The sequence below is a fragment of the Ambystoma mexicanum genome, chromosome 2q, assembly GCF_040938575.1.
Source record: "Ambystoma mexicanum isolate Mex_15411 chromosome 2q, UKY_AmexF1_1, whole genome shotgun sequence".
NCBI lineage: Eukaryota > Metazoa > Chordata > Amphibia > Caudata > Ambystomatidae > Ambystoma > Ambystoma mexicanum.
In genome coordinates, this window is record NC_090924.1 from 269,754,628 (window position 1) to 269,773,582 (window position 18,955).

An 18,955-nucleotide genomic window follows, 5' to 3' on the forward strand; every position below is an offset into this window, starting at 1 on the left:
GGGGCAGTAACCATGGGGCACTTAATTCGGGATCTTAGATGTGTAATGCATGGTATAATACACATACATATATTATGACATATCCAGGATGCCACAGTTGAATGCTTTGTACACACAACATGTGGTTGCTTGCTCCTGTGTACAACTAGGAGCCATCCAATAGAACATTTTACATGGGTGGCAAGATTATGTTCTCTGAAATTAGGTCTCTGGATGGAGTTGAACTATGACATTTCTGAGACCCACAGTGTCAATGCTTAATCCATAACAGGGGCTACTCCAGTGGATGCTGTGTTGGTTTAAAAAAGGAACCACGTTTTAGAACTAATGAGGTTCACAGAAGGTGGATTTGGTGGCAGTCTTGAACTTAGGACATAGAGTAAATTGAGCCTCTTGACCAGACATTAGAAAGGTGTGAGGATTTACAATCCACTTTGATTTCGATTTATTAGCTGCCTTTTCACCTTGCCAAACTTATCTGATCCTAACAGCATGCAATGGTGAGCAACCAAGGGCCACCCACGGCACAGTCAGCTGGAATCATCTACTCAAAAGGATGTCACAGCATGGGCATGCGCCACCACTTATGCTTTGTAGTGGTGCGATTAGACTTGATTGTGGTCTAAGCCTCAGTCATATTGCAATCTGTGGGCAGCAGCAATTAAAGGTATAGGCATAGCTATTTCCAGGGATGTCAGCAAGCGGTGGTGTTGCACGAGTTGCTGTGGTAGTGTTATTTTACTGAAGAGGCCACCAGCGGTGCAGTAGGGGGTCCATTAGGTGTGTGTGTGCCTACCTTGGCCACTACTGCATCAAGTTGTGTGCACACAAATCCCTTTGATGGCATAGACCACTGTTTCACAGACCCCATTCACTGATGCACAGGATTCCAGAGCCTCTGGCTTTGCTATATGAACTGAGTCGGCGTCTTCTGTTATTCCTCGACTCATCACAACGTTCTGTTCCTCTACTTTTCCTACATGGATATGTTTTGAAATGACAACGTCGTTTAATCAAAAAACGCCTTCATTTGTTGCAACCACATCTTCTAAACCCACGCCTAGCTGTCTAGCATAATCCTGCCTATCATCATTGCTATCGAGCCCTGCCAGGTCAACAGCCACAGCATATTCCTAACATCTCATTGTCTTGTGTAGAGAGACCGCCCACCTCAGTGTTTGCTTTCCAAACCTGGGAATTTAATGAAAGTCATCAATAAGTAAGGGTGTTCATTCCAAATGTAGTGTTACTATAAATAAAGCTAAGCTTTACATACGGAGAATGATTTGCAGATGACATCGGAGGTGTCCTTTTATGAACGCTACGCAGCATAGTTGACACTTCCTGACAATTGCTGTGCCCTGAATTCGCAGGGCTTTCGGAAGACGTGTTTAAAACCCCTCTTGCGAAATCATAGGATCCAGACAATTGCTGGGGCTCTGAGTGTTTGCCAGTCTGCTGTCAATAATGGCAGTATCTATAGGGTCAGTAGTCATATTCATAAGGCATGGCTGAGAAGAACAGCAATTATAACTGTAGTGCAAGTACATTTAAATGTTGCTATCGTGCAAATGTTTCAATGTTTAAATCATTGTCTTGCTAGATTTTCTGCAAGACAATCAACGATTAGATGATTATTGTTAAGATGCTTTTTCGCAGTTAGTGACATTGATCACCTGTGTGGTAATGGATTTGTAATATTTACTGGTATTATATGGTATTTATTCAGGGGTCAAGTCCTGACAATTCAAGTGGGGGACTCATTAACAAATGCAATGGGAAATAACATCGCCAGAAATTAGCATATCAAGGTGAAATATGCACATTTCATTAAATTGTCTTTGCATGACCCCCCAATTTGCACAGGACGAATGGCATTTGCCTTTCATGAAATCAACACACACACAAAACCAAGAGAGGATATTTTCTTCTAATAGTGTTTTTGAAAACCTTAAAAAGTGTGCATGTTTTACACTCCACAAGAAGCAATACAAACTTTTCCCCTGGGGCTTGCAGTACCAACATGGGACATTTCACCTTTAGTTTCTTGTTACCTTTCATCAGGTTATATAGTGCAATGGTGAAGTGTCCTGCCTACAAACCTAACGACTGTGATTCGATCTCCATAGTCGGCTTCAATGTAATGGGTAAATTCAAAGAGGGCATTCAATGTTTCTGAATTAGCTGGGGGGACTGAGTCCACCCTCTGAAAAAAGTGGGTGGACTCCACCCCTCCCCCCCATGTACCCTCGATTTGACCCCTGTATTTACTCTACTGTCTCTTACCATTGTATTGTGTATTGCTGAAAGGCAAATTGTCGAATAAAGCAAAATGAATAAACGAACAGAGAATATATGACATTTCCCAATTTCCTATTTTGATTTGGGAAGATAGTAGATTTTGGATTTAGAAGTCACCAAGACACATACATTAATCTATCAATCAAAAGCTTTATTGCGGCTACCCCATACAAGCATACTAAAACAATGTAATAATATAACATCATAAAAAGTCTGCAATATAAATATAAATATAATCCAAACAAATACCCATTTTCAATCTCATATCTTGTATAATCCTTGTTCCAGTGTGTTCAATATGTCCCTTTTCTCAGCGCCTAGATGCCTCTGGGCCATAGTCGTCAGTGTATACTTTTTTCCTGCAGGCCTATGATTTCACGAGAAAAGCAGTAATTGCATCAAAAGAATAGATGGATTCATTAACTTTGAGTAAAATATGGAATCTATCCATTGCCTTGTATCACACATGTCCAATAACAGTTTAAGCCAAGAGGGTCTAAGGTTCTCAAATATCGGGCATTAAAATAGGAAATTATATTTGTCTACGCTCCATGTCTTCCATTGAGGAAAGTATACATCGATAAGAGAACTTTCCCCACTATCTTCAACCTTCCCAACACATCGGCTGTGGGGTAACTACTTCTTGAATGAAGGTAACTTTCACTCAACCATGTGTGTCAACATCAATTCGAGTATCAAAAAGACATGTTTTAGTAGGTGTAGAACAGTATATAGAAACATATATTATGAAAACAAATCAATAAAAGGCCTCTTACAGGCCATATGAGCAATCAGCGTTTTTTTTTAAGACCCAAAAACAAAAAGAATCACATGAAGAGAGTAATGTCAGCCTCCATAAATGGACATTTAGATGTCAATGTAATGTAAGCTGTCTTGTAAAGCGCCTGTCTGCCGCTATTGGTGGCCTTGATGAGCTTGGCTCTGTTAGAGAAAAGGGGGTTCATTAGTGGGACATTGGGAAAAGCAGATGCAAACTCTGTGGGGTTGGTGGGTGCAGGTCGGAAGCGCCTAGTTCCTGAGTGCCAATCTGATGTCTATGGGTTTGGTGGAAGAACCATGGAAGTATATTAACCATAGGGATGAACCCATGATAGACTACAGTGTTTTGGATCTGGTTAGCCACTGATGTAGGAGAGTGTGATACATGTGAGCTTAGTCGTGGCTCAGTTAGTGTTGATGTGCTAATGGCTAAGGCCTTTGGTGGCTGTCTGTGGGGGATTTGATTGTGTATTGTAAAAAGGTAGGAGATCTAAGAGGGGAGTCGATTAGGGGGAAGGCGAGAGCAGGCCCAAAAAAAAAGCACAACACACTGCAACCATGCAGTCATAGCCCTGCCCATTTGCAGACAGGTCCCATTTTTTCTAGCTCCAAATGCCACCTCTCGCTCACTCTCTCTATTTCTCTCTCTCACAGTCTCTCTCTCAAATAGGTACATACATTATACCCAATGAAGAACAAAACAAGCATCTGTGAATTTTCAGATGAGGGAAAGCGGCAGTGTGGAAACTCAGACATGACCATACATTACTGAGACTTATGGGAGCCAAGAACATACGTTTCAGTTGAAGGGCAGCTTAAAATGTGAGGACCGCAAACATTTCACCTTCATTTGTATATCAGGCTGTGAAATGCCTCAAACCGTACTCTCACATGCTCAGGTGCTATGCTCAGTGGCTTGCTAGGACCTTTGACCATCAAGGGCAAGATATTTGTCAGGCATTCTTTAGGGGATTGGTAGGGGCAGCGGCTAGAATCCCTGTTAATTTTGACCAGAGTTCTACCCTGCTGTCTCCTACAAGCCCCACATTCTTCTCACACCATCAGAAATCAACCCCTTCCACCACTACCAACAGCCACAACTCAAGGTTTTGACATGGCACCAAGTATTCAACATCTGAGTGATGCTGCAAACCTGCAGGGATTCTTTACAATGAAACGAGGAGCAGAAAAGATGGAAGTTGGAGTGTGGATTCGTCAAAAAAGAAATGTGTAGCACCCTGGCTTAAAAAAGGGCAAAGTGAGGTGTGACAGCTAGAGGAACATGAACAGCAGTGTGTTGGCAGTGACAGACACAGGTTTTTAGGGGTGGGATAATGATGGACACTCCAATAAGGCAGAAATCTCGGGTTTGACCCCTTGTTAGCTAAGAGTCTTTCAGAGGATTGTTTTAACTTTTGACACAGCTAAATAATGGCGCCAGAGCAAAAACAGCTATGCTTTATTCATCAGGATGTTAAGGCTTGACCTTCCAAGGATAGGGAGAGGCTATCATGTATTAGCATATCCACAAGGTGTGAGCTGGTCTGTACAGGTGGTCTCCTGGACCCAGGGAAGGTACTGCCTCACCCATCATAGTAGGCTACACTACAGAAGAAACGAAGGAGGAGAGAGGCTGTCAGACTTTCTCTCTTAAGTACCTTGGGTGTTGACTGAATTGATATGATATGATATGATATGCCATTTATAACGCACCTATACACAAATTTTTCAAGGCGTGACGAGGCAAGTGTAGGGAACAAAGGGATGACAGACAACGATCCCACCAGGCCCAGTGTCATTCAGATCGCGCAAGTGCAAGGGGGGGAGGGGAAGTGCGAGGGAGGAAAGGAGAGGGGAAAGTGCAGTACAAGGGGTAGTAGAATAAATAAGATAATAAAAACAGCCAGATGGTGGCAAGTGCAAGGTAAGTGCAGACATAAGTGCTGGTAGGCGGACTGTAGGGAGGCAGAAACAGTCCCTAGGTGCAGGGTTGCCAGGGAAGACAGTGCAGGTGTGCAACTGGGGGTGCTTGTGCCTGAATCAGACAGGGTGGGCAGGTAGTTTTGACCAGTTCAGATTTAGCCTGGAATTCAGCAGGGGAGAGAGGGAGAGAAAGCGGAAGAAAAGAGGAAGGTTTTGAGGTGCTTACGGAACCGGAGAGGGTTCTCCTCAAGTTTCAGGGAGGCAGGAAGGCTGTTCCAGAGGGAGATTCCTGCCAAAGAGAGAGATCTTCCACCAGCTCGTTGCTTGGAGAAGCGACTGACTCTGAGGGAGTTGGAGGCAGATGAGCGAAGAGCCCGAGAAGGAAGATATTTGGGAAGAGAGAGTTGAAGGTAATTCGGCCCCAGGCCCAAGTAGGCCTTGTGGACAATGCAGAGGGTTTTGAACTTAATCCTCGCAGCCACTGGGAGCCAGTGCAGATATTTCAGTCCTGGAGAGATACGATCCCTGGGCTTGAAACCGACGACAAGTTTCGCAGTCCTGTTCTGGATAAGTTGCAAAGGGCCGAGAGTAGAGGCAGGCAGATTTAAATAGAGGCTGTTACAATAGTCCAGCCTAGAGAGAACCAGGGCTCTGGAGACGGTGAGCTTCTGGGGGAAGGAGAGGAAAGGAAGAATACCTCTGAGGAGGTGCAGCTGGTAGTGTGACTTAATTGTAATTGTGCAATTACATTTGCAATGTTTACACAAGCTGCTAAGAGGTCTTAGGCAAATGTCAGAGAAGGTGGCAGAAAGTACCACACACTCACTCCTAAAATGGACATATGCTGTGGGCATCCTCTGTGACCAGAAATGCTATGGTACATTGTCTTCACTCTGTCACATGCTGAACCAGCTGAACAATCTAAACATGGGATATGCAACATAATGAAGAAGCTTGCATCTCACTGAAAATTGAGCAAATTGACATTTGTGTGGATTGGATCAGCCCATTTGTAAATACCTCGGCTGTTCTGTAAACTCAGTCTATGGTTGTAGAATGTGTTGTTAACCAAGTGCTTCTGTGGTTTATGAACTTAGAAAGCATCAGTAAGCCTAAAAGAAATTCAACAAATCATGTTCCCTAAATTATCTCCTGTGGAAAGTCAATATATTTCTCAGGAACCGAGAAATGCTTTATCAATAAACATTGTGAGTTATGCCTTAAACTAATGAGTAAGGAAAATAACGATCTTGGGTGACGCCAAGATCCTCACTCAAAATGTGAGTGGAATTTTTGAACGGGTACAGGTCGCCCCGAAGAAATACAAAAATAAAAATTAAAAAAATAAAAATAAACATTGTGAGTGTAAATAAAGTTGAGTGCATGTGTTCAGCTGATTGTTTAAAGTGGTCTTGTTACACTCACCTGGTATTCACAGGGACGCCACCCAGCCGGCTTACTCACCGGTATGCTTCTCAGCTTTGCCCTGATGTGGTCTGCGGGGAAGGTTCTGCCTGAAAATACAGGAGGACTGTGTTCAAGACTGACCGACGGGGGAAAGTATCCTCCCTCCACCCCCGTATGATTTCAGTCCCTCTGGTGCCCTCTCCTCACTTTGTGGTAGAATTTGGCATGCTCTCCGTCCTGCCTTCTTTGCAGGGACGCGTTGTCTTTCATGGGCGAGTGCGGTCCAGTTACTTCACTGACGCCGGCCCGTTTGATATTGTTCAGGTAGGTCTTATTGCTGTTCTTAGTTTTGTTGCTATCCTGCATGCCTTTCTTTGTTTAAAATGTCTCTTTTTTCTCCATTAGGTATGCGGAGCTTCAGCGCGGCAAACTGGCTTGGTTGAGCCCGCTGGTAAATGATGGCGCATTAAGAGCGCTATGATGCGGTAAGTAAGCGCTATGCGCAGCGCTGCAAAATCTTGCCTTTGGTAACCTGTGTTTTCCTTCCTTGTAGGTTGCGGTGTTCTTCAGCGCGAGTGGAATGTCCGGAGTGGTGCCAGCTGACAGGCGACCAGCCAGGTAAGCCTTTTGAGCAGTTCGTAATTTGTAAATGTCTCTACTGCTTTCTTTAATGTTGCCTCTGTCTTCCTCTTTCAGGTTGTTCTGTCCGGGAGGCGTGCAGATTAGAGGAAGCTGTTCTCAGTAGCTGCGAGTGTTTAAAGATGAAGACTGCAGGTAAGATGCTGCTACTAATGATGTTCCTTTTGTCTCCTTGCAGGTTCTGCTTCGCCGAGGTTCGAGGGAATAGCTGGACACGGTGAGCGTCACGTTGCAAGCTGCAAAGTAACGCGAAGCATGTTGTCTTGCTCGGGTGTGGTTTAAATAGCCCCAACAAAATAGTCCAGGTAAAGTAGTCCCTAGGCTACCACACCCAAAACACTAGACCGCCTAGCTTGGTTCTTAGGAACCAAGCTATGTGGATGACTCCATGTTGGCTGACAATACAATAAAGTATTTCCCAAGCACCTTGTTTTTCATGGTGTATGAGCCTGGTGCCATAGGTCCAGGACTGGCCCCATGAGGGCTTTTGAAGAGGATGCCAGGCTTTAGAGGCCCGAGTCCTGACTCCACCTGGCCAATGGGTTTGCCAGAGGGGGTTTTGGGCGAGGGTCATGACAGGTCTCTCTGCCAATAAATATGCAATGGCTTCTTAGTCTGTGATGTTAAATTCTACCAAAACTGAGGCACTCCTCTTCCCTGCCAAAAGCTCTCTCTCATCACTTCCCCTGACTACCATTTTCCCACCGAACACTTTCCCCTACTTTTATTCATCTAGAAGCCTAGACTTCATCTATGACCCTTCTCACACAGCCTGCCGGTTTTACAGTCAAGACTATGCCAAACTTGTAATGAGGCCCGTTGTCTTTGCTGTGTCATGTTATATGGGCAAAGCTTTGTTATTGAGGAACAGACTGCTAAAATCTTTCTAATATCTGCATCTTATCTGATTCATGGAATTATTTGCGCCGAAAAACGGGGATTTGTGCGCCATTCTGCCCGCAAATTCCCATTTGTTAAACAGGGATTTGCGGGCAGAATGGAGCACAAATCTCCGTTTTTCGGCGCAAATAATTCCATGAATCAGCCCCTATGTGTTTGTATTTGATCATTCTGTTCTTTGGATGATTTTAAACTGTATTTTTGTTTTAATTATTTGCTTCATGCTTCAAGTATATGCCATTTAGTCCATTTTTACTCAGATTCTAACCATTTAGGTTCTATGTAAGACTGAGTGTATTTTTAATGTCTTTTTATGTTTTTGTTTATTTGTTGATCAATGTTTGTGATTCATTGAAGCCAAAATAAAGGTTTTGATTGATAATTATTTCCGAGGGTATGCTTGCCAGGACTAATACCTTTACTTAAAATATACCATAGGTGGAGGAAATGACTGATACATCTGTCTTCATGTTCCTTTCTTGATCCTGGGGGACATCTCACATTTTATCAGGTAATCATAGCAGATTGCAAGTAACTAATTGTTCCCTGTAAGCTATGTATCAGGCATAAAAATGAAGACTTAAGTCATACAAGATCCTCAGATCAAAGTTTTGTCATTCAGCAGGTGAACACACCTCTAGTCCATTCCTTAAATGCACCACAATCCAAGGTAGACAGACAAACCCCCAAAAGTGTGATCCTAGCACTTGAAATATCTATGGGAGGAGCAATACTGATGTCCCAGCTACTATTTCAGGTGTTTTGAAAAGGTTTATAATATGACCAGCCTCCTGCCTCACTGGACTCTACAGACCATAGACCTTCAGCCGCGGCCCCTGAATTTGCTTTCGGGTATGGGTGGGATGCTAGATGCTACAGAACATTAATTACACAGTGAAAATTACATTTTAGGAACACCAATGTGCTGTATGACAGGTCTGAGCCAAAACAGCTTTGACCTTAGTCCAGAACGCCTGGGCAACTTCCTACATAGAAAAGCCCCTCATGTATGAATACTCAACGTTCCATGAGCCATACCAAGCCATCTTTGAAAACTAGTATGCCCACTAAATAGTCACAACCCAAACTCTAGACATTAAGCTAGACAAGCTTATTGGACAAGACCACACCACCTAGATGTACTGTGCTAAGAAGTACCATCCCCTGATGAAATTGCTGAACTCATATTTCTAGACTAATGCTAAGAGACAGGAAGAAGGAATAAAAGCAAAGTGAGAACGAAATAATACCTGACAGAATGGTCCAGTAACCGACCAATCACAATGGGGCCCAGCAGTTCCTTTTTACCAGAGGAAATGGAAAGAAAACACAATCTTAACTACAGTTTCTATTGAAAAAATAACTTGCCATTCAGTCTGGTTGTGCATCACACAAAGCTAAAGTAAAATAGGGAATGGAAATGCTAGCCCGTACCAAGGGATCTATTGGTGAGCCTAGTTCTCCAGTTCCTTGCCCCATCCATCGGTGTTATGACATCTGATAACAGTCACATATATACCGCCCTTTCCCTAGCCGCCCCTATGCTACATTGCAATCAAATCTAAATATAGCCATGTATAAAACAGTTAATTACACCAATAAAAGATTCAGGTAAGGTGAAAACTTTCCAGCATCAAACAAATGAATTTGCATACATATATCCAGTATAAAACAGTTAATTGAACAGTAATCAGAGTAGGGCGGTTGTCGCTATAGTACAAGGGTTCCCTTTCAGTCTTCAAAAAATCACTCACAACATGGCTTTTCAAATAATACGAAGACCAATAACCCTGAGTGACTGTAAATTTAATTGCAACCTTTTCTCATGTATAATTTTGTAACTATGCTTGTTATGCTCGCCATACTATGTGAAAGAATGCCTAGAACAAATTAGCTCAAACCTTCTGTGTAACCATGTGATTATTATGTATGCAATCGTGAACAATGTTTTATGTAATCTCGCTGTGATACCTGAGGGTCTGGGCGTGTAACAAATGCAATAAATAAATAAAATAAATAAATACACATATGTGATTCAAGTATCTTTCTCAAACTATGCAAGCGTTTAAGATAAAAGTCGTTACTAATTAAGAAATGGGTAGTACATCAGAGAGTTTAAAAAAAAAGACTTGCATCGCTCATAGCCCTTATGCCTTGCTCGCTCATTATTGTTTTTAATCATTATAATCTGGGCTAGTCATATAGTGGGCATGTGAGAATTGCATCCTCATCCCAGATACCACAGAAGGGACACGTTGTCAATGAGCCCTATGTTTATTGACTGTTGAACATATTATGAGGGAGGAAGTCAAGCAACATTTTGTGAATACAATTTTCCAAAATGTGTACAACGCCAATCAATGTATTTCTCCATTCCTAGTTACAGTTTGACTCTTAGGTAATTTGAGGCTCGTTTTTTTCATAGGCAAATATCCAATTGATTTTGGATTACCCAATCATTAAAAGCTGGGATTAGAGCCACTTTTTTATGATTTGCCATATTTGCATGGTTCGTCCCAAAGGTAAAGTTCCATGTCAAAGACTCGGATATTGGGACAACCCCTCCTGCCGTACCCTTGCTTGAAAACATCCTTACTGAATACCTCGAATAACAAAACCTAATGAGTACCAGGAAGTTCTATCCTTACTATAACACTCACACCAAAATACAGGTGTACGTGGAAAGGCCCTGGTCTACATGTCCACCAGTGATGGCATTTCAGACTTGTCCTAGGCATCACACGTTTGTAGTGATGCCATTTGGGTTGTGCAATCCCACAGGCCACGCAGCACTTCTTGAATAACATCTTGAGTGAAATCCGATTGCATACAACCAAACATACTGGGATGCCATTCCGATGTCCTCCTCAAGCCAACATCATCATGTGGTAAACATCAAGGAAGTGCTGCATTGGCCCAGCAAACACAGACAATATGTTAAACCGGCTAAGTGTAATTATCCACAAGTGTGGCATTTTTGGTTACATCCTTATACCCTTGTCGGTTGAGATGGTGGCCAAGTACTAGAACAGGAAGTCATTGCATCAGTTTCTAGGGTTTAGCAATTACTACTGACATTTCATCACAGGCTATTAAAATATCATCCTGTCTCTCACCACATATCTTAAGGAAGAAGAGCTTTTCATTTTGAAAGAAGAGATGCAAATGCCCTCCCTATTGTTTAAATAATGTTTCACCACACAACCTGTATAGCATCTGCCTGATCCAAGTCAACAATCCATTGCAAAAGCTGATGCATCAGGGTTCGATCTGGGAGTTACTCCTACTAAAGGATCTGATTACTGTTGGAGGGAGACATTCATTTCTGCATCATCATTCCTCAGTAGGGAGCATCACTCCTCCTGGTGGCCAGCATGCATGCGGTGAAGACAAGCTCCCATGGAGCTCCGGTCCGTGATCCTCATGAAGACTGATTATATCGCTTTAAAAGTAACTGCATGAAGATATAAACTGCATATTTACGAAGGGGAACCAATTTCCTACACTCGTTCCTGATCCCAGCGTGAATCGGAGCGTGTAAGGCAGCAAACGACGAACTTACAGCCGGGCCCCTGGGGCTTCCAAGATGGCACCGTCTGCCGAGAACTAACAGCAAAGTGGTCGAGCCCCGCTGAAACAAATGGCGCTGGAAGATACCTCCCCCCATCGGAGTGACCAAGGCGGATTGCTCGGCGCCCAGCCACGACTCGACCACCTCGGAGGCGCCGGGGGCGGCAGAAGGTAACATCAGAGGGGCAGCTCGGTGACGGAGCGGAACGGTGGATGCCCAACATCGGGAGAGCGGGCCGGCAGGCGCTGACTAGGTGCGGACGTGCGGGAAAAGCGCCGGCGACGCCCGCCCACACTGTGGGCAGAGACGGAATGATCAACAGCGCGAGAGGGGTGTAACCCGGTCACAATACAACACAGTGAGTGAAGCGGAGAAAGGGTCCCCCCCACGCACCGCATACCATAAGGACCCGAGCCAAACCCACATAATTACATGCTTCGGGGAGGAGATCAGCACGACCAGTAGACCTGCTGTGGGGAACACAACAATACAGGCTAGAGGTGTGCCCAAGACACGCGCTGTGTGTGTGCGGAGCAGTGAGATCCCCCTGACGGGGCCGCTGCAGCAGCCTACTTGCCAACAGGTGACCGGGGTCAGCCATTTTACATAACGCCCCGCATCGAAGTAGCAAGTGTGTTGGAACCCGTCCCACAGGGGCAGCTGAGTCCCTGAGACCGGCTCTGCCTTTGGCGATCCCCCGAACCAACGGCAGGCGTTGGTTCGGGGGATAAAAAGAGGGCAGCAACGGGTTGGCTGCCAACTGATATCCCTGATCTCCCGAGCACATACAAATAGAAATAACCTTGCAAGGGGACAAGGCCCTCCTGACAGGAATTAAAACAGGAAAAGAAAACACCAAGACTGCACCCCAATCACTTACGGTGGACAATGGGAAAGTAGCTGTCTTTGGGGAACCGGGCCAGACCCTCATGTCCGCGGATTAAAGGACCACAAAACACACAAAGGGTCACCTGAAGGAACTGAAAAAAGTGCTTAAACTGGACCTGCTAACGGGGTTTGGGTGACGGAAGGAGAGAGATGTCTCCCCCTAAAAGCAAACTGAAGATAGTCACGATGGATTCTTTCACGACTGCCAAGCCCCAAAGACAGCCGCCACAAGACAGGGATCTCGCAGACGAACCAATCCAACAAGAAGAGGATCTCAAACATACACAAGTTCTACAAGCAATAGCAGAACTACGTACATCTATTGAAGCGAAGATAGAGGAGGTAAAATCTGACATGCAACTCATGCGCCAAGACGCTCAAAATTTAACTGAAAGGGTGAAGGCAACCGAAACTACCCTACAAGATAACGTGGAGAACACGCAGGAACTGAAGGTGAAAGTTCAGGGTCTGGAACAAAAAGTAGCAAGACTAGAGGCGCGTTCTGAGGATGCTGAGGGCAGAGCCCGCCGGAACAACATCCGCATCCTAGGGGTTCCGGAAGACATGGAGGGACCTGATCTGACGGAGTTTATAGAGACACTGTTACAGCAGGAAATTGGACCAGGAAAACTCTCCCAAGGGTTCTCGGTTGAACGAGCTCACAGATCCCTACAGAAACGGCCCCCGCCTGGATCGTATCCACACCCAATCATAGCGAAAAATACTACATTTTCGTGATGGAGAAACAATCCTGCGATTCTCAAGAGAAGGAGGAGAGATACGCCGAAAGGATTCCACAATAGTCATGTACCCAGACTACACCCCCACAGTGCAGCGGGCAAGAAACTCTTTCATCCCTATAAAAGAGAGATTACGGAAGCTTCACCTAAAATATATGCTACTCTATCCGTCATGTCTTAAGATACTGTACAAAGGGAAAGCAATCTTTCTGGAGACAACGGCTGCAGCGACCATGTGGCTTGAACATAACAACCTGGCAGACGACAAGGAAGAACCATTGAAATCAGACATAGGGTGATCAGGCACCCACTAGTACTTAAAATAAAACATGTTCCACCCGCAATAATTCAGCAAAAGCAGACAACTAGCCTATACCTCAACCCCACTATGAAGATGGCTAGATCAGACAAGAGCTCAATAGACTGCACGTAAGACAGAAGCTAACCCACCCCACTGGAAACTGTGCAGGCGACTTGCCTACACACCACCCGATCCGGAAGGCCAGGAGAGGCCTAGAAGGCTCGGGATCCCCTGAGCGTTGCAAGCTGGAAGCAACTGCTGGGGGAAGTTCAAAGTTGTTTAGTTGTTTTTCCTCATTCACTAAAATGAGAGTTACACTGGTTGATCAGTCTCCAAGGATTACCGTGGCTGGAACGAGTAGGGATGGACGTGGAGGGAGGAGGCCGCAACTGAAGGAAAGAGCGGAGAATGAGAACGGGTTCTGGACTGCCACAACAGAAACACCCCTAAATCAAAATGTCCTCTAAAATAAAAATAATGACTTGGAATGTGAGAGGTTTGGTGACCTACTCACGCCGGAATAGAATCAAATCATATTTGAACATAAAAAGAGTGCAAATAGCATTACTACAAGAAACGCACTGCACGAAGGACTCCTTGGCAAAATTAAGCGAACACTGGGGCGGACAAGGAATTGGAACCGCTTGTTCTAAGTATGCCAGAGGAGTATACACTTGGATTCACCCCAACTCCCGTTCCAAATAATGGAGGCTGAGATAGACCCGGAAGGTTGATTTGTGATAATGTGGGGACGGCTAGGGCACGAGGAGATATGCATAGTGAACTCCTATCTTCCCAACAATAACATTCCGGCGCACCTGAATGCAATGTATGCGAAAATCGCACCATACAGACATGGTACCTTTCTCTGGCGCGGAGACTTCAACTGCATTCACAACCCCGAATTGGACAGGTCCCAACCCCACCCGAAGGGCACATCATCAGCAATGCCGGCCCTGACCCAATTAACGGACAGACTGGATCTAGCAGATACCTGGCGAGAGCTGCACCCAGACACTCGTGGCTACTCATATTTCTCGTCTCCACATGATCTACATACAAGACTAGATTATGTTTTTATAAGTAAAGAGCACCTATCACAAATAGAGGAGTCACAGCATTTGGGAAGAACCATCTCGGATCACTCGCCACTCCTGGTAGAATGGAACCAGGCTGGCCCTAGACCCCCTATTCCTGTGTGGAAAATGCCGGTGGAAGCCCTGAGAGACCTAGCATTTAAAGAGGGGCTGCACAACTTCATGGACGACTTTATAGAGATGAACACGGGCAGTGATGAACACGTGAGTACAATGTGGGAGGCCCTAAAGGCGGTAATAAGGGGAGAGATCATAGCGAAAGCCGGAGGCATCAGGAAACAACTGCAAGTTGAACTAGACCAGGGAGAACGAGAGGTCGAGAGGCTGGAAGCCGCCCCAGTAGACACTTATCAGAGAGAAGATAGCCTCAAAGAACTCAGAGACAAATGCACATTGGCATGGGATAGATTAGCTAAGTTTGATTATGCTACCAGAACTAACAGAGCCCGTTCAGAAACAGACAGACCAGGCAGATTGTTGTAGGCGCTCTCCCTTGGATACGGCTGTTGCCGGAAGGACGGCAACCTTATTAGTCATTGCACTTGCAATTTAAATCAAGTTCAGGAACTGTTCCTTATTTAATCTGCAGTATTGATTACTCATTTGGACAACGATCTAAGCCTTTGAAAAAGAGCTTTGCTCGAAACACGTGTCAGGCTGTGGAATGAAATTAAAATTATAATCAACTGGTTGTTATATTCATTGTTAATTGGCGCAGTTCACTGTTATACTCATCAGGCAGATTGTTGGCCTGGTTATGCAGGAAGGAACACCCGAGGCACACCATCACTGCAATACAAGACGAGACAGGCAACATATTTAGAACACAACAAGGCATAAATGACACCTTTATGGGCTTCTACAAGCACCTATACTCTCACAAGGACCAGGTCCCCCGGCAACAGATATTAGAAACCCTAGAGGAGATAGGGCTGCCCAGACTACCCCCCGAACAGGCCGAGACCTTAGATGCAGACATCACATTAGATGACATAAAGGAGGCAATCAAATCGCTGGCCACCTGTAAAGCCCCTGGGAGCGACGGGCTACCCACTGAGTTCTATAAATCATATGAGACCTCTCTGACCTCTCTATTACATGAGGTCTTCCAGGAGGCACATGAGAGGGGGGTGTTGCCAGGCAGTATGAGGGAGACCCTTTTGATCCCGATAATCAAACCCAATAAACCCACAGATAAATGTGACTCTTACTGACCTATAGCCATGCTCAATTATGATGTGAAAATATTAACAACAATCCTGGCAAAGTGCATGTGCACCAGTGTGGCTTTGTTCCGAGCCGAAACACTACCATGAATTTACGCAGACTACACTACCATGAATTTACGCAGACTACAGCACGTTATAAGCCAAACTGCAACAAGCAAGGAGGCGTATGCACTGATGTCCCTAGATGCCATTAAGGTGTTTGATTCCATTTATTGGGAATGGCTGACAGAGATCCTAGTGGGCTTTGGCTTCAGCCCCAGGTTCATTAGATGGGTCAAGATACTTTATACTAAACCCAAAGCTAGAGTGAAGACCGGCAAATACATATCAGAAGCATGGGATATATGTAGGGGCACCAGGCAGGGATGCCCATTATCCCCCATGCTCTATATATTGGGGCTAGAGCCCATTGCCATTTATTTCCGGAAGCAATTTTTCGATGCAGGAATCCGCATAGGCAGTACAGACCACGTCATTTCACTTTACGCAGACGACGTACTGCTATATGTTAGAGACCCGAGCAATAATGCGCCCACAATGCTGGATGTCCTAGATAACTTTGCCAAGGTCTCAGGCATACAATTCAAAAGGGAAAAGTCCTGTCTCCTCCCCCTAGCGGGCCTCAAGGGCAAGGACATTGAAGAACTTCCTTCAGTAGGAATACAGTGGGAGGCTACTTCGTTTAAATACCTGGGAATAAATATAATGCACACCCCTGAATTTAATGCATGGACGTAACACGAGGGCGGCAATCCCCGCTTTACGAAAATCAATAGATTTCTGGGCGAAACTCCCCCTTTCCATGATGGCCAGGGCCTCAATAATTAAAATGGTTGTCCTCCCTAGATTTTAGTACGGGTTTCAAAACGTACATTTTTACATCACGACTCCCTTCTTTCGCCTACTCGAAAGTATAATCAGAGAATTCTTGTGGGGGAAGGGCAGGCATAAGATAGCGCTCACCACCTTGGTCCTACCATATAGCCAAGGAGGAATCCAACTCCCAACCCTAGAGAAATATTATTTGGCGGCGCAACTCAGCTTTGTATCCAAGTGGTTAGCCGACGACAATACATCAGAGACGGCCCTCCTGCAGCCCTTAATTTCCCCGGTACACTTGAGAGAACTCATTTGGGCCCCTCACCAGCTGCTGGATAATACCCCCCTCTTGGCCACCCTGGGAAAGAAGATATGGAATAGAACTAGAGCGCTGAAACACTCAGAACACTCTTATTCCCCAGACATACCAATGATTGCCGATCTGTGCAGAAATGGTACAGACCTGCAACACCTCAGGAACTGGGAAAGGAAGGGGGTTTATACATGGGGTGATCTATATGAGGACGGTATCTTTAAGGAGTTTGAGAGGTTGCAAGAAGAGGCTGGGATCCACATAGGGCAGTTCCTATGGTACCAAAGAATGCGCACTATAGCACGAAACAAGTGGACAACTTGGCCAGAAGAACCAGACCCCAACCCCCTAATCACGCTACTGTATAACCTAGGGGATGGCTGGAAGCCGGTATCACAAATCTACAGCCACCTGAGTGATACCCCCAATCCACCTAGTGCCAAACTGAAAGGAAAATGGGAAGTGGATGTGGGCCGGGAACTGACTGAAGGGGAGTGGGAAAGGGCCTTAGCGTACCCAAAAACAGTCTCCAGAAACCATAGATTTAGACAAATTCAATTGAACCTGCTGTACCGAACATACTTAACCCCAGCCAGGTTAGCAAAATTCAACACGTTATTACAAACTAACTGCATCTGGTGCAAAGCTGATAGAGCGGATCTGATCCACATGTTGTGGACATGTGCCAAAACACAGTCCTTTTGGAACACCATACAGCAGACAAGCGAAAAGGCAGGAATGGCAGGATACAAATGGACCCCAGAGGAATGCCTTCTGGGAACGTACCCCAGACCGGCTAAACTTAAACATCTGGCCAAGTTAATGGACATTATGTGCATTTTGGCACAAAGAACAATCGCAATGGCCTGGAAGAAACCTGCCGGACCACAACATAAGGCATGGCAAAGGGAACAGGAACGATGGATACGCGCCGAAATGAAGGCGTGGGAAGACAGTGTCACCAGATCCACAGACGCCTCGAGCATGGCCCTGGAGCGTGGAAAGAACTTAGTGGGTCACTATTTCACCCCTCAGATGACAAGTCTCCATGAATAGGGACAAACCTGCGGAAAATAGACCTACAACCAAGACTACAGACCCACCCAGGCAATAGATCACAGCCGTGAGATGACCTTGTTGGCCCAAAACTCCCCCCCACCTGCTTGGATATGCCCCCCCTAACCTAATCGACGTAAGATCTGCTAAGCCTAAAGAGACCCTTGGAGACAGTTAAAGTTGAAATGTTAAAGTGTTATTGTTATTGTTGTGAAGTACTCATTATCCTTTCATCAAGAGCATAGATAATGCCATGTATATGTAAAATGGTAAAATGCCAATAAACAAATTTTAAAATAAATAAAAAAAAAAATCATTCCTCAGTAGGAATTCTAGAGCTTAGGACAGGCTCTTGTATGTTGCACATTGATGGGAGAAATGCCTTGCCGGACAGCCTTCTGTCTGCTCATTTAGCTCGCCTAAAGAAAATGTGATCGAATCACCCTCAGCCTCCATAAACAACATTAGCCTTCTGTCCAGGCCAGTATACTGTTCAAGACTGTAACAATTACAAAGCAGCTACAAGCAGTACAGCAGAATACCTGGTTGTCTAAGTTCCACATATCTGGTTGCAAACCAACAAACCGGCTCGCATCACAAATCGTATGCAAAGAGAGAACCCACAAACAATCCTTTGCTTTTCACGCACCCACCCTCTGGCACTCGATCTCGGTATCAGTTTTGAATTCCCCCACCATTCTCCAATTTTGCAAAACTCTCAAAACCTGGGTTTTCAAAGTAAACTTGATCAAGGACTAATCCAAATGGATGCACAAACTGATGGACATACCTCAACTCACAGTACTGCCTTACTGTTAAATCAACCCTGCTTTTTCGAGCTACATAAGCACTATAAACAAGCACATAAAAGAAAATCATCATCAAAGATCCTGGATTCAGGGGTTCCTCAAAATAGCCACGGTTAACAAACAGTGACAGATTAGAAGGATATATATCATATCCTGCTAGGATTGAATGGAATTTAATGCAA

At 44.9% G+C, this 18,955-nt stretch overlaps 1 pseudogene; it reads left to right on the forward strand.

Annotated features, from left to right (window-relative positions):
* The first annotated feature begins 6,219 nt into the window (after nucleotides 1–6,219).
* LOC138570463 (U12 minor spliceosomal RNA) lies at nucleotides 6,220–6,320 on the forward strand (annotated as a pseudogene).
* The last annotated feature ends 12,635 nt before the right edge of the window (nucleotides 6,321–18,955 follow it).